At 36.0% G+C, this 24656-nt stretch overlaps 1 pseudogene; it reads right to left on the bottom strand.

Moving 5' to 3' along the window:
• Positions 1 to 6039: 6039 nt before the first annotated feature.
• LOC115295269 lies at positions 6040 to 6528 on the bottom strand (annotated as a pseudogene).
• Positions 6529 to 24656: the final 18128 nt, after the last annotated feature.

Raw genomic sequence — 24656 nt, 5'->3', positions numbered from 1 at the left:
TCAGAGATTTAATAATGTGCCCTACTTCTCTGCAATGTCAATAGGACATGCATGCTGGGTAATTTTTTCCAAGTCTGAGGAGACATTTGCACTTTTCCACTCACACTGTCCTTTGCTTTCAGCTAATGGTCCACATTAGCAAGGAGGTGGGCTGAGGTTAAGGGTGTGAGGATGACTAAATAAATTGGCCCACACAGGAACTGAATCCACAAATGTGACTTCATTCATATGGTGCTTTAATCAACTGAATTAAGCAACCACAGTTAATTAAAGACCCAAACCTCTCTAACATTCACCCACCTCTAACCTACAAATCAATCCATTCATTGTCTCTCTGTACTCTTGAAACACTTTTCATTTAGGGATGGGCTTAATTAACAGTCAATACCATGAAACAGCCATAAAATACTGTATTACATAGTCTTTCCTCACTGTTCGACCCTGTGGAATAAGTGTATGCTAAGAAAATTATTGTCTTCTGAAATTGACAATTTCATGAATGATAGGAACATCAGAATTAACACAAATTGTAACATGATCTGATTGGCTTAAAGCAGGAACACAGTGTAAGAGTTAGAAGGCAACCTGCATTTCAGACCCTTGAGGATTCAGCTCCCGGCCCTGACTCTCCCTGCTGTGTGACCCGTGGGCAACCAGGCCTCTCTGAGCCATAAGTGTCTTATCTAACAGAATGGAGTAATGATATTACTATGAGAATTAAATGGCTTGATGGACATTAAGGGCCTGGCATACAGCAACCATCCAATGCATTTTATTATTATAGACTCATTGCTCTGGTAGCTGTTTTAAAGACAGATTAAATAAATCCAGAATGAAGGAAGGGGACATAGCAAGGGGGGTGTTGCAAATCCTACTCTCCCAAACAGATTTGTGAGACACTGAGGAGACAGAATCGATAGTTCTTGACACGTGGCGGGAAGCTGAGGGGTGCTGAGGTGGTGAAATGCAGGGAAGGGGTGACTAAGAAAGGATAGTTTAAAGCGGCTTTCACCAAGAGTTTGTTCTACAGAGTTCTGGAAGGAGAGGTGATAAAGCCAACAAAAGTATACGAAGGTTGCATGAAGCATCGTTTTTATGCTATACCAGTTCAGTCTAGGCTCTGAATCCCTGGGAACTAGACTTATCATAAGAGATATGTAAAGCCATATGAACTCTAAACTACCATTTTAAATAAAATACATACTATTCCCCTCATATAGTTTACTGCTATTTTTCTCTTTTTTGTCAAGGCTGTAGTAATTAATAAATTATGATTTTTGCAGACATTTCTAAAAAGTAACTTGCAACTTATTTTTATATTTTTCATTTTTTAATTGTCAAATACCATATCATATGTTGGTAAATGGACCAGAATATAATTATACTTTTTATTATCTTGAAGAATAGTCTTTGTTCTCAAAAATAATGGTAATTATACATACTTAGTTCTTGGTAACCACTTTCTAACTTCAAAAATTGTTCTAATTATCTGAGATTCAATAAATATTACCATAATGGAGAGGAATTGAGAGGCATGGAATATTCTGCTGTATCCAAACAAGCTCATATTTGTTTGGTAATTGTTTTTCTTTGCATCAGTTATTTCAGGCACTGTGACTGGTCCCATAAATATTTGTACACAGCTGGACATAATTCTGCCGTGCTTATTTCCCTGTGAAAACCTCTGCTCAACCCAAGGACTTCCAACAAGTACTTGAGTGGAGATTCCTCCAGGTAATTGCAATAGAATCTGTATTCCCCTGTGAAAAGACTTAGCTTGATGGGTTAGGAGAAAAATAATATTACTCTAAAAACAGAGGGAAATGCTAAATAGAGAGATGAGTTACAAACACTGCCTGCCTGCCATTTTGACACACCCAAGACATTAGTCATTGGATCTGCATTTTCAGTTAGGTTGTACATAGCAAAGAGAAGCAAGTGTTATCCAAGTCAGTAAGGATATGGGGAAATAATTGCTACCAGCTCATCTTTCACCACCAACCCATTTCACAGCCTATTTAATAGCTTTCCAAAAAAGAAATTGAGTAAGAACAAATATTCAACAATTATTTGAATAGAATGACAGTTTTACTTATTTTGTTCCTGGAAACCAGAACAAGAGTATTTCTAGCCTAGTTAAGTCAATTAGAACGCGCATTCCTCTTCTCTACCTACCCCATTGCTGCCGCGGCCACCACCACCACCACCCTACACACACACACACACACACACACACAACACAACACACAGACTTTTTTGTTTGGAAATATTTTGATGGAGTTTAATATTTGAAAGAATTTTTATCACATAGTATGCATCGTCAACTCAACAGCTGTGCTTTTGAAAACCAAGGAGAACAGTTATGGATTTTTGTTCTTGGTGAAAATAGCAGAGGTGAATTTGAAACCAAATCCAACTACTCTGCCAGAGGTCTAAGAGGCTTCAAATTTAGGAGAAATTTTAGAGGACTAAGACTCAGAAAGCCAGGCCTAAATCCAGCTCAGCTACAGCTGGGATCTAACCTGAAGCCAGTGGCTTTGGTAATCTGGGCCTCTGATTACTGGCACAAAATGAGGGTCTAACACTGGATGATGTCTATAGTCTCTTGCAGCTGTTGAATTCATTGTTTTACTCAGCTGCCTGTCCATTCATTCAAGGTCCTGAATTTCATATTTTCCCAGGCCAGAGACAGCCAGACTCAGCACCATTCTGGTCCTAAGAAACTCCCTAGGCCTCACCTAGGGCATACAAGTTTAGATCCTTTCTGCATTTGTCTTATCCTGTGATGAAAACCTAATTCAAACACTTCTTTTGCCAAAGAAGTGTGTGTGAAACATACATGTGAAAATGTGAATAAGATTAGGCTATGTGTACAGGCTGTATCAAAACTCCTAGATGACTCAATCAAACTGGTAAGGTATCTGAAATATTTATTAGAAAAAAATGAAATAAATGGCCCATGTAATCAATAAAGTTAGTTGGAAAGGTTAAAATGGAACAATAATTACCAAAACATGTTCCATAAGATGTTAAGTGTGTCCCTGTTTTAAAAAAGAGAAGTGGTTATTCTGGTCAAATTTATCTGGGACTACATGAGTTAAGTGAGTTAAGTAGACTTTTTTTCTATAGGACCTCTAAATATGGTATGAAACTTTTCCCAAACTGACTGACCATGGGATCTTCCTTTCCCAGAACATCTCATAAGATCACTGTAAAAGACGGATACACTAAGATAAATAAGAGAAAAAATATATGGAGAAAACATGTCAATCTGTTTTCTGATATTCATTAATGAGATTGACATATGATTTTTAAGGGACACATCCAAAGTTGATATCTACTTGACACTTTATTAAGCTAGGAATAAAATCATTTGTTTCAAACTGACATTTGTCAAATGTCTAGATGATTCTCAAAATCCCAATGATTATATTCCAGTACAAATATGCTATGTGTACCTTTAGAAAGTGGGCTTTGATATTTAAGGAATGAAGAGCTGAATAGAAATAGGAGAAAAATGATTTTTAAAGTGATCTATGTTTGTCTTCCATGGAATTTTTTCCATCTTTTTAAAAAGAAGTTCCTTGGCCAATTCTGGCATCTCTCGGGAAATTACAAGCCAGGGTAAACCAGGAGCCTGCTATAACACTTCATTCTTATGCATCATTTAAAAGGCATGTACGCTTCGTTTGGTTCCAATAACATTAGGCATACTGAGAACGGGGGTTATGTTAGGACCCCATAAATAATGCTTCATCTCGTCACTTAGGTATGACAAACAAAGAAACCTTGTGGAAGAGAGAAGTTACATTTTAGAATAAGGTGTCCTACTCTGCGAATAAGTTGAAGACTTCAAGCCTACAACCACAAAGATGAGTAAGTCGATAAAACAACATCCTTGCTTTAAAAAGAAGTTGGGATTGATATTTCTTACAGAATTGATGGTTGAGAGGACTGTCCATGATCCATAAGAGTATAAAGTACTACTAGAAAAATGAAAGAGTCCTCTAAACCAAAGGAAAACACTGAAAGTTAGGATGATAAAGAGATTATATTCAGACACTCAAAGATGGTAAGTGCATCACTTTAAGCCAATCCAATATTCAGCTGAGTCTGGTAAGGCTCTGAGGTGAGCCTCTTAGGAAGCATTACATAGCAGACCAAAACCCTCTTGGGTAAAACTTAAAAAAAAAAAAAAAAGAAAGGAATGAGGCACACATGTTCAGTTCAAGAATGACACACCAGAATCAAAGACAAGATCTAACTATGAGGACAGCACAATATCAGTCACTCATTCCCCTAGCCTCAGAACTCGCAGACTCACGGCTAAGCACCAGAACATGGGAGCATCCACTAAAGAACACGCGGAAACAAGAACACCTTGGGACACATACAGAATATACATGGCGACTGCAGAATTGGGGCTAGTCTTACCCCCCACAGTAGAAGATGTTGATGACTGATGCCATGACAGATTCATCAACACACTCGGCAATAGGCACTGGCGGCTTGGGCACAAGACACTGTTACTTCTAGAATCATCTCCATAGGGTGGCACAGGCAGCAAAGCTGTTACTTTTCATAACAGCAGGCAGTGAACAGAATACATGGAGCCAGGGTAAAAGAGAAAGAAAATAGAACATAGGATGTTATTTGGTAGTTAAAAGAATAAATTCATTGATTGAAGATGATAGGCATATTTAAGAATGCTGTAACTATTCAGTAAACATATAAGGGTGGTCTAGAGTTCTCACACAGTGAAATTGGAGCTGGGTCAGAGAAATACCAACTTGCAACAATTGTAACATTCTATTTTTATCCCCATGCTGGTGAGGCCTGAGAATTGAGAATTACATAAGAAAGAATTGCATAATATTGAAACTGCTTGTACTGGAAGAGTCCTGGCTGGCTGCGGTAGTCTTTGTAAACAGTGGAAGATCTCCTTTAATTGAACTGGCTTAAGTTTGGTCCATTGTGAGAGGCTGTGAATTTGATAACCTATTAAGATCACCTCCCTAACCTCCACAAATGTCCTAATGAATACTGCATTTTTTTACCTTACTCCCAAAGATCAGAACACTTACACTTGGGCTTCATCCTACTTAAGTTTTGTCATTTCCAAGCTACATATTCTAGACTGTTATTTAAAAAAAAGAAAGAAAAGCATTATAATCATAGCCATAAAGATCATCTACTTATTTTTAATAACAAAAATAATTTTTATAAAGATAGCTCATATTTTTATAGCATGCTAAGTATTTCAAAGTTCCTCCATGTGATTATATCATCCTATAAGAAGAGGTAAGATGTGCGGCAGATAAGGAAACAAATTTGTTGAATTGGCCAAGGATAAGCAATTACGGAATGATAAAACTGGGTTGAGACCTAACGTCTCTGGATTGCTGGCCAAGCCAACTCACTGAACCGTACCAGACCGCCTCCTCTCCGTCACCCTCTCCCAGTCTTTGAGTCAATTCAACAAGCTCAAATGTTATCCATACCCACTAGACCAAAAAAATCTAAAACAATGAGCTTCATTAAGCTGTACTACCAAGAAGCATTAGGCAGTGAAATCTCCCTAGGGGTTTAAATTCTTTTAAAGTAAAAGATGCTGTTTTTCTTTGAGTTTTCAAACTTTTCTTTATTAGTGCCTTTAATGAAATCAATGCCAACATCAGTTTATTAGTTGCTCTCCTAGATGTCCTTACAAAACATTCAGTGATGTGTTCTTCTCAAGCTGCAATGCTGTTCTTTCCATGAGTTGCACAACCCAAATGCCAAGCCAGAAGACAGACAAGGTATCCCCCATAGAGGTCCAGTTACCCTGCCAGTTTATGCCTCAGCACAGGAATGACCACATTGTAATAAAAACTAATTCACTACAGGATAGAAATAGACAATAAGGGGGAAAAAAGACTTTCACAATAGTTAGAATGTTTGTTCCTCTCTTGAGGAGGCAAATATAAAGGTTATTTCTGTTGTTGATCAGTCATGCAGACACACACAGGCACACACACATAAACATATCCAATCTACTCCTCATAAAAATAATCTCGTCAGCCTCAGTAGGGAAATCTCCATATGACTTTTTCTTTCCCAAGGTTTATTGAAGATATTGCAGCACAGCAGAAAGATTTCAATTTCACGTGGTGTTTTGAAATTCATCCCAATTTAGGTTGAGTGACCTGCAGATTGGACAGACTGCCGAAGTCAAGGGCTTCAACAATTCCTTAGAGTCAGAAATGATGTCCATCCAGATCCAGGGCTGGGACCTCAGGAACATAATCATCTCTCCTTTCTCTCTTCTCCTCCTGCAGTTTGATGCAGATACCTCTCACCAGGTCTCTCTGAATCTGCCCAGATTGTGACATAGCCTGTTACCTTGTTGTGGAGCTTTTTGCTGGAAATAATGGTGATAGACCCACACGCAGGCTTGTTGGTATGGAATTTGTTGTCCAGGAGAGTGTAGTATGTCTAATTGATGACCTGGGCCACCTTCTTCAAGGTTTTGGTGCAAACACAGCTCATGTTCTTGGGTCCCCAGTAAAAGAGCTCCATAAGACTTGTCTTTAGAGATCAATTCAAATAACTCAATCTGACATAATTCTACCTACAGTGAATAGTCAAGAATTACAAGAATAATAAAGATATCCACCATGACATGATATCTGGAAATTCTCAAAGTTTGTGTTACATTTTGTTGGTATAAGAGTTTATACATTCCCAACACAAAAGAAACTACATGGATGATACTGTTTATAAGTATTTTCTCTTAAATACAAAATTTACTATAATGCTTCCTTTGCCTTTTGATATTCTTCAGCAGATGAATAAAATAATTCATCTTAAACTTATATTAGCTTTGTGTTATCACAGATTTTTCTTCTTTTTGCTTTAATATAACTTCATTAAATTCAAGAGACAATTTGGGAAATAAGATCTTATACATCCAAAGAATTTTCATATTGAATTTATCCAACGAATGCAAGTAATGACATTCTTAAAACTTTGCGATGGATATTGTAAACCACACACAAGTCTTTGGTCTTCTTCATGATTATACTTGACGGAATTATCTAAACCAAAGCGTCCAGGATAATAAGAAACTCTTTTGATCTATAGTATTTTAAAAGATATTTTGTATGGGAAGGTAAGCATATATCATGTACAGTATATATGCACTACACACACAAACATACACACTTAGAAGAACATAAAAGATTCTTTTCAGAGGAACTTTCTTTTTGTTATTTTTTGATCACATAAAAATACTTATATTTTGAATTTAATAAAACCTCCATTTGAGTGTGTGTGAAAATCTCTCAAAATCTTTTCAATAATACCAAACACAGCAGAAATTCATTAATATCATTTTTCTAACAGCTAAAAGCTAATTTTTTTATTCTTCCAAAATCTCTTTGTCTTTGTTCCTGAGCTACCTAGATAGAGTTTGGGTTTTTGGGTTTTTTTTTCCTTTTTTGAAGGCCTAAAATTTTAGTCCTGGTTTTTCACCCAGTAAATTTGAGGTTTTCAAGGGACTCAAGATTGAAGAATTTGTGCAAATAGAATGTCTTAGAACCGACTTCACAGGCATGTGGTTATTACACAACAGAATTTCTGCCTAGGGATTAGGGGGAATATATATTAAAAATATAGGCTAGCTCTTGACAGCAACCATAGTAGGAGACCCGCAAGCAGAAACAGGAACACTTAAATATCTCTTGCTCCCTCTGCTGGTTGGTTTCATAAAATGAGGAATGAGTGCTTTGATCTCTTTCCAGAAATGTTGATGCATTGTCATTTTACCAGATGTTCAAAATTTGGGCATCAAGACTTGTGTATTTGGTATGTTATGACTGAGTTGTTGAGTTTTTGCTTTTCCAGATTATAAATGAGCATGAAATATTAGATAGAGACACCATGAAAATGGAAGTTCCATTAAATTAACAGACCAGAGGTTATTAAGCATGGCACAAAAGGGAATATTGGACATCCTCAGCTCAATATAAAATGACCTCATAGAGGGTAAAAACACATATATAAAATTACTTAAAAATAGGGCAGACTGTAATTAAAAACTAAACTCTATGATATTGACTACATGTTGTAGACTTCAGAGAGAGGGAACATTTCATAAATAGGAGATAGGAGTTGTGTGAAGTCTTAAAAATGAGTGATACAGAACACAAGCTAGAAAGTGATAGGAGTGATTGTTGAGGGAGCAAGATGTACTATCATCAACAACACGATCTTTGACTTCACCCACACACAACCCTCTTCCTATCCATACTATTGTAAACAATAGCAAGAGCAAAAACAGCACTCTCATACCTGGCATAAGTAAAATATCTATACTCCAAATTAAAACATGGGCATCCTCTCCTCAAATGTCAGTACCCATAATCATTCAGTCACCATAGCTATCTGTGAGGGATATTCAGTCTTTCTCTATCCCATTCAGTCACAAGCCAGTTTTGATATGATGCTATCAATGGATCAATTGATAAAGCTAATTACCAATTAAATACTGTTTATAAAAATACTAAAGAAGGACTAGAAGAAAAGATATACTTAAGACTACTACAGGGTTCTTCCTTACCAAGACAAATCTTTCCGTTCATCTGAGGAGCTTTGATTCCATTATCTGATTCAGGTTAGGCAAGTGTGAGAGGGACTGTGAATTTCCAATGTGGTGGGCCACCCAGGCCACTGCTAAACCTTAAGTAGGACATCAGTGAGATATCAACAATTTCAGTTCTAGAATCCCCAGGATCAGTGAGCTACTTCCAAAGTTTGCTGTGTGTCAAACTCTTACCACTCTCACCCTTCTGATTATCATGGGAACCACACCACCGTACTTTCAATTGAGTGTTGCTATTTGGTCTCAGTCAACATGGAATGCCATGTATATAGTAGCATCATCCCAGCACAAAGGTGCTGTTCATTGCAGTTCTTCTCAAGAATGCTGCACTCCCCTTCCTAGTGAATTCCTTAAAGTCTAATGAAGAATGTATTTCTTTTTTATTATTATTGTTTTCAGGAATAGAATTTAGTGATTCATCATTTACATATAATACCCAGTGCTCATCCCAACAATTGTCATCCTTAATGCCCCTTGCCCACTTAGCCCATCACCCACCCAACACCCCTCCAGCAATCCTCAGTTTGTTCTCTGTCTTTAAGAATCTCTTATGGCTTATCTCCCTGTCTGTTTGTATATTATTTTTGCTCAACTTCCCTTATGTTCATCTGTTTTGTATCTTAAATTCCACATATGAGTGAAATCATATGATATTTGTCTTTCTCTGACTTATTTCACTTAACATAATACACTCTAGTTCCACATATACCACATCTCCTTTATTCATTCATCTGTCGATGGACATTTGGACTTTTTCCTCACTTTGGTTATTGTTGATAGTGTTACTATAAACAGTGGGGTACATGTGCCCCTTTGAAACAGCACTCTTGTATCCTTTGGATAAATACCTAGTAGTGCAATTGCTGGATCATAGGGTAGTTCTGTTTTTAATTTTTTGAGGAACCTCCATACTGTTTTCCAGGTGGCTGCACCAATTTGCATTCCCACCAGCAGCGCAAAAGGGTTCTCTTATTTTGTTGCCTGAGTTGTTAATTTTAGCCACTCTAACAGGTATAAGGTGATATGTCATTGTAGTTTTGATTTGTATTTTCCTGATGAGTGATGTTGAGCATCTTTTCATGTGTCTTTTAGCCACATGGATGTCTTCTACGGAAAAGTGTCTATTCATGTCTTTTGCTCATTTCCTTGTTGGTTTATTTGTTTTTTGAGAATTGATTTTGATACGTTCTTCATAAATTTTAGATACTAACCCTTTAATATGTCATTTGTAAATATCTTTTCCCATTCCATCAGTTGCCCTTTAGTTTTGCTGATTGTTTCCTTTACTGTGCTATATCCTCTTGAGGAACAAAGCTGAGAGATACCAACTCTGCCTAAATTCTTCAGTTATCCTTTATGACATATCTCTGGCATTCTAACTTCATTTGGCACATTGCACTGATGAGTCCAGGTTTGAGGCAATCAGAACAATTTCTAGGTGTTCAAGCTAGTACATTGAATCTATTTACTTCTTCATTTTTGGCGCATCTATTCACACATTCAACAAATATTTGTCCAGTATTCACTAGGTGTCTGACATTATCTTAGGCACAGGAAATATAGCATGAATACTGCAAACTCCTTGGCTTCCTGGAGTATACATTTGATAGGGAGAGGGAAGACAATAAACAAGTATGTTAAAATACATAGTGCATTAGAAGATGATTAGTTTAGCACAGTAGAAAGAAACACAGCAGGATAAAGGAAACTGGGGCATTTTAGTGTGTCATTTTAAGCAGGGGGATCAGATTAAGTAACTGTGAGAGAATGACATTGAGCAAAGTGAAGAAGTGACACAAATATCCAAGGGAAGAGCATCCCAGGCAGAGGGCACAGCAAATGCAAAGTCTTAGGCTTATATAAGACCAGCAGGGATGCCAGTAGTACCAAAGTGAGCAAGTGGGAGATTTATTGTTAGCATTATATTTTAGGTAAACTCATAGTTTCAGAAATAAAAGGCAAGTCCCAGTTTCTGACTTCTCAAAATTCAGTTTCAGATTTGTTAATAAAGTGTACTGACTTATTTTATATTAATAAATACTTCATGGCAACCAACTTATCACTAATTTTCTAAAATATCTGAGTCAAATTAACAAAAATAAGTCAAAGCTTTTCTTTCCAACATAGTCAACTTGTAACAAGTTTATCAATTTTCTATTATGACTCTCTTTAGTCATCACAAACTATGAGGGAATTATCACCATAAGCTGAGTATTACAAAGTAGGAATATAATGCAAAGACTTAAGTGCCATGATCAAAGAAAATTAAAGTTTCTTTCCAAATAAAGCAAACTCTCAAAGAGTTTGTTAAAAGGCCTGGCAATATCTTCTAAGTTGTCAATAAATATATATATTTTTTATAGTTTGGCTTTTCTATTTAATTTTAATTGGCATGCTTTAAGAAAAACAACCAAGTCATAGCTTTTGAATGGGGAAATTAATTATTGATTGGCCTTTAGGCAAATAACTTAATTAAAGCTATATGCTGAGTGCCCAGTAAGCTTCAAAAGTTGAATATAGAAATTCATTTCTTGTTTGAGAAATCTGTGGTTCACCTCAGTTTTCAAAATAGATTATATATTGTGGAAACAATATGTAATAATATGGAATAAACATTCATTAATAGTCAATGATATCAACATCCCCATTTTTAAATAGCAAAGCCTCATTGAATAAGCCAGAGCTGTAACCTCACGTTAATAGATGATGTGACAGAGAAATGACTTTTTCAATAAAGGTTTTCCAAAAGCAATCTGCTGATCTAGAACTAATCATTTATATAGAGAAATTAAGTAAATCAAGATGGAAATGATAGAACTTCTTAAACTCCATTTCAGTGGAATGGTTAATTTTCACGTTACTAGTTGAATCTAGTGTATGTTTGCTATGTACCCTGTCCCTAGCACTGCATTAAATTATTTACAAACATAACTGATGTCATCATCATAACAGGCAGGTATTATTATCTCCATTTTACAGATGAGAAAACTAGGGTCCAAATTAGATGGACCTTCCCGAAATCATACATATAGAACACTCTAATCCTACTTTACCACACCCCAAGCTGACTCTGTCATTCTCTCTGACTCCTGGCACCAGGATCATTTCCTTCAATGCCTTTATTATTTTCCCTTATTACCATCTTTCAACATTTTCTACAGTTTTTCAGGTTACTATTGATTAAGAAGTATATACATGGGGCGCTTGGGTGGCTCAGTTGGTTGAGCATCCACTCTATTTCAGCTCAGGTCATGATCCCAGGGTCATGGGATTGAGCCCCATGTCAAGCTTCACGCTGAGCAGGAGCATGGAGCCTTTCTTAAGAGTTTCTCTCTCTCTCTCTCTCTCCCTCTCTCTCTCTCTCTCTCCCCGTCTCTCTCTCTCTCTCCCTCTGTTCCTCCCCCTCGCTCATTAGCACTCACTTGTGCTCTAGAAAGAAAGAGAGAGAGAGAGAGAGAGAGAGAGAGAGAGAGAGAGAGAGAGAAAGAAATACATTCAGGGTGCCTGAGTGACCCAGTCATTTAAGCATCCGACTTTGGCTCAGGTCATGATCTCACAGTTCATGAGTTTGAGCCCCACATCAGGCTCTGAGCTGACAGCTAGGAGCCTGGAGTCTGCTTCAGATTCTATGTCTCCCTCATTCTCTGCCCCTCCCCTGCTCATGCTCTGTCTCTCTCTCTCTCTCTCAAAAATAAATAATAAACATTAAAATAATTAAAAAAAAAAAAAGAAACGCATTCACAACAGGAAACTATTCTGTTATGTCATAAGCATCAACTTGGCCTATACTATATATATTAAGAAACATTATAAACAAATAATTGCACAGTCATACTCAAGATAGAAACAGTGAAATTTTCTTCATAGTCATGTTTGTTTTTAACAGAACATAAAAGCATATAGAGATTCATGCAGGTATGTGGGAAGCAATATTTTGCTTCAAATACTGATGAAAACTCTTGGGTATATATGCTCATGTACAAAATCTCATGAAACATAACATTAATGTTTTGGATACAGCAAATACCTAAGAGATTTTAATAGAATTCTCATGCTTATTGAAATAATTATATTACAACTAGTGCTATTCTTGAGAAAAACATCTGTTTCTGAGTCTTTAAGTACTATTATTGTTATTTGGAAGTATTATTATTAAAATTTAGACATATTTTTTATTTAAGTTTTAGATAACTAAGTAACCTGCAAATAATATTTCTATTGGTTAATTATTTTTAAAAGGCCCACCTTATTTAGCAAATCCTTAATGGATAATATAAATACATTAAACAATTTTAAACTTCCCAAATCTTAGATGAGGTTACCAGAACAATTTTCCATGGCATATAAGAAAATTATAGGACTATGTGAAATTATAGTTCTCATTCCAGGAAAATTCTATCACTAAAAATTACACCTCCATAAAAGACAATCCACACAAAAACAGTTCTATTCCTTTTACACATGGAAATCAGTTTTTCTCCTAAACCAAAACCAAATGGAAAACCACTTTTTAGGTTAAAAAAATAATAATAATACATTTTTAAAAATTTGGTCAAAAATTTTAATCTTTATATTAAATGGTTTCCTTTATTTGTTTGTGAAATCTTTAACCAGATCTCAGAACAGGACTTGCCTCCTAGTTCGTCCTGTTTAGAATCTTCCAATTTTCCTCTTTGATGAATATAAGAGGTACAAAATTAAGGGCTCTGAGCTTCCTTATAGAAGTTTATCAGTTTCCTTTGGCTCTGTCTGTAAAGGACTCAGGAAAAAAATAGACTAAACTGATGAATAAGGAAAAGGCACCTTGGGGCCATCAGCTGTACATGAGCCAGGATTAGACAGGCACTCAAAGGGAGCTCACTATTGTGTTCAAAACAATGTCTCAAATGTATCCAGCACTGCATACATTTCCTCATTTAGGCTTCCTTAGAAGTCTAAAAATTAGGTACAGCAAGCATTTCCATCCTCATTTCACCATAAGAAATGAGGCTCACAATGATTTGAGTTTCTTGCCTGATGTTACCAGCAGTATCAAGGCTTGAAGCCAGGTCTCTAATACCTGGTAGACTCCATATCACTATAATAGATGCCTTTTATGAGGCAATAAATTAAAAGATAAACATTTATGGCAAATAGTCTTTCTCCTAGCTGAGTAATAGTATTGTACTCCACAGAGGCATGTGTCCAGGTGACAGTAATGGCTAAATTACCATAAAGATTATAGAACTATTAGGAGAAGGAGGCTATGAAGGGAGGAACAGTAAATCTTAAGTGAAATATTAAAGGTTTGGTATTGCATGCATAGTCAAGATACAATTGTGACGTCTTCATGATAAACTGATGGTTTTATGGCTAGAAAACATTCATTTTCATCTATGATCTCTCTTTGTCTTCATCTATTTGAAATATATATTGCTTGGTCATAATAGGTCATATCAGGTTTCTATGATTTATGTTAACATGGTATATTTTTTTCATCCTGTTACTTTCAATTTAGCTGTGTCCTTATGTTTAAAATGTGTCTCTTGTAACTCACATGTATTTGGACATTATTTTGATGTACGATCACTGTAATCTGACTTTCTCTGCCTTTTAATTGGAGGACTTAATTTACATTTTTTTTTACTTCCAAGCATGTATTTTCAAATATTATTAACTTCGTTATACTAGATGTTAACTAAATGATACCTTCCGCACAGTGTTCTTTTTTTTAAAATAGTTTATTGTCAAATTGGTGTCCATATAACACCCAGGGCTCTTCCCCACAAGTGCCCTCCTCCATCACCACTACCTCTTTCCCCCACCCCCACCCCCTTCAACCCTCAGTTCGTTTTCAGTATTCAATAGTCTCTCAAGTTTTGCGTCCCTCTCTCTCCCCAACTCTCTTTCCCCCTTCCCCTCCCCATGGTCCTCCATTAGGTTTCTCCTGGTCTCCTGTTAGACCTATGAGTGCAAACATATGATATCTATCCTTCTCTGCCTGACTTATTTCACTTAGCATGACACCCTTGAGGTCCATCCACTTTCCTACAAATGGCCACATGTCATTCTTTCTCATTGCCATGTAATACTCCATTGTGTATATATATATATATGTATATATATATATACATACCACATCTTCTTGATCCACTCATCAGGTGATGGACATTTAGGCTCTTTCCATGTTTTGGCTATTGTTGACAATGCTGCTATGAACATTGGGGTACATGTGCTCCTATGCATCAGCACTTCTGTATCCCTTGGGTAAATCCCTAGCAGTGCTATTGCTGGGTCATAAGGGAGTTCTATGGATAGTTTTTTGAGGAACCTCCACACTGTTTTCCAGAGTGGCTGCACCAGTTTACATTCCCACCAACAGCGTAGGAGGGTGCCCGTCTCTCCATACCCTTGCCATTATCTATAGTCTCTTGATTTCCATTTCCATTTACTGTAATTACTAATACAATTGGGCTTAAGTCTACCATCTTTCTATTTGTTTTCTATTTGCCTTATCAGGGTTATTTTCTTTGTCATTTCCTGACATCCTTTGTGTAAAATGTTTTGAGTATTTTTGTTTTGCATTACACTTCCTATTTTCTATTAACTTTTTAGCTAGATCACTTTGCATTATTCTTTATGTAGTTTCTGTAGTGATTATAATATGCATCTTTAATTTGTCACAGGACACTTGAATTAATATTATATCACTTCATAAATAATGTAACAATCTTACAACAGTTTGATTCCATTTGCCTTATTCTATGTGCTATTCTATATGAAATTATTCTCATACATTTTTCATCTGTATAAATTATAAACTTTACAGTTCTTTGAAACTGTATTTGCTTTAGATAATCAATTGTCTTTTAAAGAAATATTATACATAATCTTCTTTATTTACCATATATTTACCTTTCCCTGTATATTTTATTCCTTATTACAGATCTGACTACTACTTGGGACCACTTTTTTTTTTCAGCCTAAAGAACTCCCTTTAGTATTACAGTCGACCCTTGAACAACACAGGTTTGAACTGCTTAGGTCCATTTACATACAGATTTTATACAGTACTATAAATGCATTTTCTCTTCCTTATGATTTTTGTAATAACATTTTCTTTTCTGTGCCCTACTTTATTGTAAAAATACAGTATACATAATACAAAATATGGGTTAATCGACTGTTTGTTATTGGCAAGGCTTACAGTCAACAGTAGACTATTAGTAGTTAATGTTTAAAGGGAATCAAAGTTTTACACAGATATTTTACCATGAAAGGGGTCAGTTCTCTTAACCCCCACATTGTTAAAGGATTAATTGTACAGTATAAACTGCTAGTGATAGTTTCTCCCAGCTTCTGTATATCTGAAAAAAACTTAAAACTCATTTTTGAAAAATATTTCTGCTGGGTATAGCATTCTAAGTTACAGTAGGTTTTATCTTTTTCACTACTTTAAAGAGGTAATTCCATTATGTTCTGGCTTCTGTTTTTTCTGATTTCAAGTTACCTTTATTCTTATCTTGTTCATCTAAATGTATTGCATTTTTCCCCCTCTGGTTACTTTATAATTTTTCCCTTTATCTTTGGTTTTCAGCAAGGTCACTATGATGTGTCTCTGTGTAGCTTCTTTGTATTTACCCTACTTGTGGTTCACTGACCTTCTTGAATATGGTAGTTAATGGTGTTATAGAAGTAATGGTGTTAATCAATTTGAAAATTCTTGGCCATTATTTCTCAACCATGTGTCACACTCCTTCCTCTCCTTCTGGACCTCTAATTTCACAAATGTTCATTTTATTTTGTCCCAGAATTCTGATAATCTCTTCTGTTATTTTTTAAATTCTTTTTACTTTCTGTACTTGACTTTGAATAATTGTTACTGATATATTTTCTAGTTCACTAATTCTTTGTTCTGTTCTTTCCAATCTGCTCTTAAGCCCATTGAATATTTTTTCATTTCAGATATTGTAGTTTTCAGTTCTAAAACTTACATTTGATTCTTTTTTTAAAGTTTCTTTTCCTTTATTGACATCCTTCTTCTTTCATCCATTTTGGTCACCCTTTTTCCTAAATTTTAAACATATTTAAAATATTATTTCAAATTCCTTTTTCTATTAACTCCAGCATCTCTGTGAGTGTGCTTGTTTTTTATTTTTATTATAGACCATATTTTCTTGCTTTTTTGCATGACTCTTAGCTTCTATTTTTTCACCTGTCATTGTGTAAGAAACAATAGCCAAGACTGAAATAGGTGATATTTTCCACAGAAAATACTCCCTTTTTCTTTGGGAGACATCTAGAGAGGCTGATCTCTTTGACCCAAAAAGGAGTTGAATAGGGTTGGGGCTGGTTTTCTACTTCAGCTTGTTTTAGATCACTTCTAATTTCAAGTGTCTTACAGGTAGAATTAAGTATGTTCTTACACATGGATTTGGGATCTAAGTACCTCATGTAATCTCTTGTTTTCCAGACTAGTTCTTAAGTTTCCATGTAGCTGTTTATTCAGCAGAGTTCCTATAGAAGAATATTTGAAGGTGGGTGGATAAGCTCTGTGTTTGTATCTCCATGGGACTCCAATCTGCCACGACACCACACTCAGAATCATTCAAAGTTCGACTGGATTCATAGCTCTTTGATGGCTTCAAAGAAAATACTTTCTTTGCAGTTTACCAACTTCAGTTTGTTATGTCATAAGCAGTGATCTTTTGTGATTCTCGACATTTTAACTGAAAGCAGGACCAACAGCAAGAAATGTAAAGGACATTCAGCCAGACCTGAGTCAAACTGTAAAAGGTTTACAACTTAGTATTATCATATAGATAGAAGTGTACACCTTTCCTTTTAAATGGATTGATTGAATAAAGAGAAACATAGACTATAGGTAAAGAATATCTTATATGACATCACCAAAAGAGGTCATAACTATTCTTTTCTTAAATTATGCAAAGAGAAAAATCTCTTTTGTTCTTGAATCACCCAGCTATTTCATTGTTTTGATACAGGGATGGATGTAGTGGCCACTTAAGGTCTTTTCAGTCCCGTGGTCTAGAATTGATGACTCTCTTTCAACCAAAGCCCTGCTAAATGGTATATGAATGAAAAGAAAGAAGGTCAAAAGAAGCAGTAGAGAAAAGTGAAAGATAAAAAGAATACTAATTATTTTTAATTAACACAGAAGGAAAATAGGATGATAATAATTTTAATACACACATTTATGAATAGTTACTGTACACAGGTAACTCTGTATACTTTACAAATATATTTACTTACAGAGTAGGAAGTGAAGGTCCAAAGGAATTAAGTAATGTGCCCAAAGTTATACAAATAAAGAGCGACTGAGTCAGAATTCGAGCTGAAGCCTGTCCAGTGCCAAAGTACATGTTTTTTCCACTGATGTACTGTCTTCCTAAAACTTTAATGATAAACCTTACAGATATCCTTAGCTCTGGCAGTTAAAATCAATGGTTTAGATTTAGAGGATGATGTTACACATGATATCACTTCAGTAAAAGCAAAGAGCTTAACCGATACTGATGCTGGTACATCTATTTATACCAACTTAACAATATTAGATTACATTTTTATATTTTGAAAAAACTACACACCTAATACTTAGTGACAGTTTGTTTCATTATTTATTTTTTCTCAATATCTATACTTTTAAAAGTAAATCTTGTTCCCAATCATTCATAGCTTTGTGAAGAAATAAAGAAAACTGAAAATACATATATTTCAGAGTCTAAACATCCGGGGGGGGGGGAACCCTTAAGAAGTCATCCTTCACTGTTAATGACGCCAATGATCAGTTTCTTGCACTTAGGCAAGAAACCTTTTTTCTCTCCTTTTCTTTCACCCACATCTGCTCATGTACTTTAATTCCTTGGCATCTCACCCCCTCCCCTCTCTCTCTCTCTGACTGGTAACTATATTTCTTCAGTCTGATACACTTCCTTCTTATCTATTTTTCACTTCAAGCTCATTATTCTTTGCATAACTTTACAGTTTCCTAAGCCTCCTCAAAGACATACTCACTCCTTGTTTAGGCCTTCGATCTTTTAGACATTCATCAGTGCCTCATTGTGCTTGGCAATATGCAACTTTTAGTAATTAAACATGACTTAGTAACCATACACACTTGAAACCTGCACATGCAATCGGATGAGCTAGGGGAGAGAAAGAAACACGTGTGTAGAAATATGTGAGGAGGTATAATCCTTGGGAAAATAAAGTTTTCATGTGCCAATCTGTTACTCATAGCAACTTCTCCACTAAATCTGTAAATTATTGTCAAAGGATTTTACTTCCTTTTCCTTGGAGATAACAGTTTCTAAATTGTTCAGACATGATTCAGGCTACTCCTATTTTTTAACCAAATTCATTAGATGACAAACTAATGAGTAAAACCACCATTATTATTTCTTTCCATTTAGGAAAATCTGGTCATTTCCTGAATGAAAAGGTGGGCAACAGGAACAAAATACCAGGGAGTATTAATGCAGGACAAAACAAAATAGCTTTACTATAAATAGTAATTTTTAAAAGTTTCCTTAAATCAATTATTAGCTTCCCAAAACTGACTATATAGACATCATTGACTGTACATAGCAAAGAGGCGGTGGAACAATGCACCAAAGATAAACAGTAGTACTTCTATGAATGATTGTTTACATCTGAGTAAGAAAGAACAAAAGGCATCCATACTCTATTTTACAATGACAATTGTAAGTAAGAGCAAAGATAGAAAAACATATTAATCTAAACCCAAAGTAACATTCATCACAACTCAGATGCATTTTGTCAGGTGAGGGTGTTAAAAGGTGAGAACAGTTCTTCTATTAGATCTGGCAAGTGCACTATTAATTTAAGAGTGCAATCCATGGTATATAATTGCTTTTGAAAAGACCAGGTAGCAGAGTGCATTAGCTATCAACAAACATCTGCTAACAGAGGTAATTCACATCAGGCTCAAGAATTCAAAATAGACATAAGATCAGCCACATAACAGCACAGTAAATGTTTTACTGGGACATCAGACCATCTCAGCTTTGCTTGACAATTTCCCTAGCTAAACTCTGCTGGTTTATTATCTAAATTGTCTGAATCATAAAAGTGTGGCATGTCAAAAGTTCACAGTAGTGGGATGGTTTTAAAAACCAAGGTCATTGAAATATTAGCAAATACCAGATGTCATGTATTCAAAAATAATCTAGTAACAGAAAGGGAAAATAACTAAACAGTCAAGATAGTCATCACAAAATGCATCTTCTAAAGCCCTAAAATAATCTTGTAAACCACTTATCACCTACTTGCTATTATTTTAAACACCTTTTAAAAAGGTTTTTAGAATAGAACCTCAGGGCCCATATGTGAAAGTGAACAGTTACACTCAGAACAGAAATAAAAGTCACATGACAGTCAACAGCCAGTCAGGAAGAGAAGACAGAACAATCATAAAGAGAACACTAAGAATAATACAAGCATGGGAGTTGGAATCCACTTAGTTCAAGTAGCAAACTAGACTATTTCACTAATCCTGAGTCTTTTGTTCTTGTTGCAATTATAATACATTGGATTATATTCCTTTTAACATGTAGATAATAGGAGTAAGATTCTAAGATACTGAACTTAGAAGAAAACTAGAGAAAGAATCAACCATTCCACTTTTTATAACTAGGACATTTCTTGCATTTAGTATTAAGTTGGCTTCTAACAATTCCTGAAAGATCCATTTCTTCTCAGAAACAGCTCAGGTGTGTGTCACAGTCATCAGATAATTCCAGATAGTAAGGCCCACTTTAGTCTCCCATGAGACTAATGTCATATGTGCCTATACATATATGTAATTGGAGATCAACAGAAATATACACATTAATCACAGCATGTTGATATGATGCTTTCATCAAAATGTTAACTTACATATATTGCTTGAGTTTTCTATTCAATTACATTTGTTGCTTCATTTAGCATAAAGGTGTAGGTTTAGTATATATTGAACATCATTAGTTATTACATAAGTACAAATTAAGACCACAATGAAATACTGTCCAGGATGGCTATATTTTAAAGAAAAAGGGAAAGAACAAGTGCTGGGGAGATTGTGGAGAAAATTAGAATCTTCATACATGGCTGGTGAGAATGAAGAATGGTATGGTAAACTGTGAAATCTGACAGTTTCTCAAAAAGGTAGAGTTACTTTAGGACCCAGCAATTCTACTCCCAGGCATATGCCCAAGAAAGCTGAGAACATATGTTCACACAAAAACTTGTACATGAATGTTCATAGCAACCTCTTCATAAAAGCAAGTAGTGTAAATAATTCAATCAGTTGATGAATGAATAAGCAAAATGTGGTACATACAGCAGAATATTATTCAGCTATAATGAGTAATGAAGTACTGATACGTGCTACAACATGTATAAACTTTGATAATATTGCTAAGTAAAAGGCAGACACAAAATTCTTGTACATTGTATGATTCCACTTATGGAAGATCCAGATTAGAAAAATCCATGCAAACAAAAAATGAATTCATGGTTGCCAGAGGATGAAGGAGAGAAGAATTGGGTATACGGATTATTTTTCAAGTGATAGAAACATTCTAGAATTAGTGATGCTGGTTGCACACTATTGTGAATATACTAAAAGCCACGGAAGTGTATACTTTAACATAGTCAAAATGGTGAATGTTATGTTGTGTGAATTTTGTTTCATCAAAAAAAGAAGAAATCAGAAGTGTTTTAGAGGCAAGATGGCAGAGAAATAGGAAGTTCTGTACTTCCTGCCCACAAACAAAGAGGGGCTGAAGCCAAAGGACACTGAACCCCAAGAGTCTGGGAGGAAAAGAGACAGTCCACTAAGAAGACAGCGTCATAGGTGCATGACTGCGAATAGGAGAGGATAAAACTGGGTTGGGACATGGAGGCTCAGGGAGTCTCCTCTATGAAGAGATGAGGAGAAGAGAAAGCGGCTGAAACTGCTCATAGAACTGTCCCCAGAGAAGAGAAAAACCTTGGCCCAGGACGGAGAGGGATTCTATAATCCCATCCCTAACCACAGGGCATTCTGAGAGAGATCTTATCTCTAACTGCAGAGCTTTCTTTGAACTGGGTTACCCAGTCCCGGTTGGCATCAGGAGGAACCGCTCCCTTAGTCCTCCTACTCGATCCCCATCTAGGAAGTGCCCCAGCAGGCGGAATTACATTTCAGGCAGTTTCATTAAAGCTCAAGGACTAAGATTGGAAAGAAGGCAGAGCACGGGACAAAGAACATGGCTCACCTTGGCTACACCCACGGCACAGGGAGATCAGACCTAAAAGAGAGGTTTACAGCACTTGGTTTGAGAAGGGACTGGGGTGCCCCCATTTTTCTCCCCACAACCACCAAGGCGGGGCCTCAGGGAGCATCCCTCAGGACCAACAGTGGAGGCAAGACCTGTCTAAACCAAATCTATTCAGATAAATTCTCCCTTATCTCATTCTTATCTCTCCCCACTGCTGTCTGGGCACTCTGGTTATAGGTTTACTTAAACAGTCATTTTTACTCCATTCTCTTGTTACATATTGTACACTTCGTCTTTACCTTCCTTTTTCTGTCTTTCTGGAATAATCAGACTATATAGTTTCTCTGGGAAACATTATCTTCCTTTCTCTCTCCTTGCCTCCTACCATATTCTCCTTTTCTCTCTCTGAATTCGGCCTTTTAGTCTCTCTGCCTGGTCAATGTTCAAATTCTCTTTCTCCCCACCCCTGTCATTTCTCTCTTTGTATATGCTCTTCCATCAGCACTGCCTCCACCCTGCTCTTTCCTTGTAGCTGGGATTTCTGGTTTTATGCTTTTAGACTGCCCTTTATCTTTTGTTGTTTTTGTTTTGTCTTGTTTTGTTTTGTTTTTGTTTTCCCCTTTTGGTTTGCTTGATTGTTTGATTTGTCTGAGCGTTTGTATGCTTTTATTCTCTGTTTGTTTGTCTGTTTTCCTTTCCAGGGCTACCTCAAGAAATAAGGCAAAGTACACATGGTGGAGAATCCCAAATATCACTACAAGTAGGGAAATAAAATAACCAAAGGTACAACAAGAGAGACCAAGGGACACCATTAAAATAACACTTCCTGAATGGACAGGCTGCGTACAGTCAATGAGCCTCCTTTAATATAGCTGAACTCGCAGGTGCAGAGCCCATAACAAACTTTTAAAACTGACAAGAGACAGAAAGCTAGCCAAAATGATGAAATGGAAGAACTCTCCTCTAATGAAATTCCAGGAAGAAGAGACAGCTAAAGAATTGGTCAAAAATATATAAGCAACATAACTGACCAAGAATTTAGAACAATAGTCATAAAATTAATCACTGGGCTTGTAAAAGTCATGGAAGACACCAGAGAAGCTATTGCTACAAAGATCTTGGACCTTAAAAATAGTTGTGATAAATTAAAAAATGCTATAAATGAGGTGCATAATATAATGGAGGCAGAATCTGCACGAATTGAAGAGGCAGAGAGGAGAATAGGTGAATTAGAAGACACAATTATAGAAAAAGAGGAAGCTGAGAAAAAGAGAGATAAATTGATCCAGGAGCACAAAAGGAGAACTGAGTGATGCAATCAAATGGGAAAATATCCATATAGTAGGAATTACAGAAAAAGAAGAGAGAGAAAAAGGGGCTGAGGGGATACTTGAACAAATTATAGATGAGAATTCCCCAATCTGGGGAGGAAACAGACGTTGAAATACAAGAGTCAGAGAGCACTCATCTGAGATGTAACTTGAATCAATCTTCTGCACCACACATCATAGTGAAATTGGAAAAATATAAGGATAAAGAAATAATTCTGAAAGCAGCTAGGGATAAAAGGGCCCTGACATACAAAGGGAGACGTATCAGGGTGCTTGCAGACCTATCTACTGAAACTTGGCAGGCCAGAAAGGAATGACAGGAAATCTTCAATGTGATGAACAGGAAAAATATGCTGCCAAGAATCCTTTACCCAGCAAGCCTGTCATTCAGAATAGAAGGAGAGACAAATGTTTTCCCAAACAAACAAAAATTAAAAGAATGCATCACCACTAAACCAGCCCTACAAGAAATCCTAAGGGGCACTCTATGAGGGAAATGTTGCAAGGAACACAATGTATCACCAGAAACACCACTACAAGCATGAATCCTAAAGAGAACACAACGACTCTAAACCCATATTTTTCAATAATAACACTGAATGCAAATGGACTAAATGCTCTGATCAAAATACATAGGGTAGCAGAATGGATAAAAAAACAAAATCCATCTACGTGATGTCTACAAGAGACTCGTTTTAGACCCGAGGACACCTTCAAATTGAAAGTAAGGGGATAAAGAAATATCTATCATGCTACTGGAAGGCAAAAGAAAGCTGGATTAGGCATACTTATATCAGACAAACTGGACTTTAAAGTAAAGGCAGTAAAAAGAAATGAAGAAGGGCATTATATAATCATTACAGGTTCTATCCATCAGGAAGAACTAATAATTATAAACATCTATGCACCGAATTCGGAAGCACCCAAACACGTAAAACAATTAATCACAAACAGAAATAATCTTATTGATAAGAATGTGCTAATAGCAGGGAACTTTAATACTCCACTGACAGCAATGGATAGATAGATCAACTAGGCAGAAAATCACTAAAGATACAATGGACCTGAATGACACATTGGATCAGATGGATTTGACAGATATATTTAGAACTCTACATCCTGAGGCTATGGGATTCACTTTCTTCTCGAGTGTGCATGGCACATTCTTCAAGATATATCATATACTGGGTCATAAAACAGCCCTCAATAAATATAAAAGAATTAAGTATATACCATGCACACTTTCAGATCTCAATGCTATGAAACTTGAAATCAACCAGGAAAAAGTCTGAAAAACCTCCAAAAAACACCCTACTAAAGAATGAATGGGTCAATCAGGCAATTAAAGAAGAAATTACAAAATATACGGAAACAAATGAAAATGAAAATATAACAATCAAAATCTTTGGGATTCAGCAAAGG

This window comes from Suricata suricatta, chromosome 7, assembly GCF_006229205.1.
Source record: "Suricata suricatta isolate VVHF042 chromosome 7, meerkat_22Aug2017_6uvM2_HiC, whole genome shotgun sequence".
Lineage (NCBI taxonomy): Eukaryota > Metazoa > Chordata > Mammalia > Carnivora > Herpestidae > Suricata > Suricata suricatta.
This window is presented reverse-complemented; position numbering and strand designations above follow the sequence as displayed.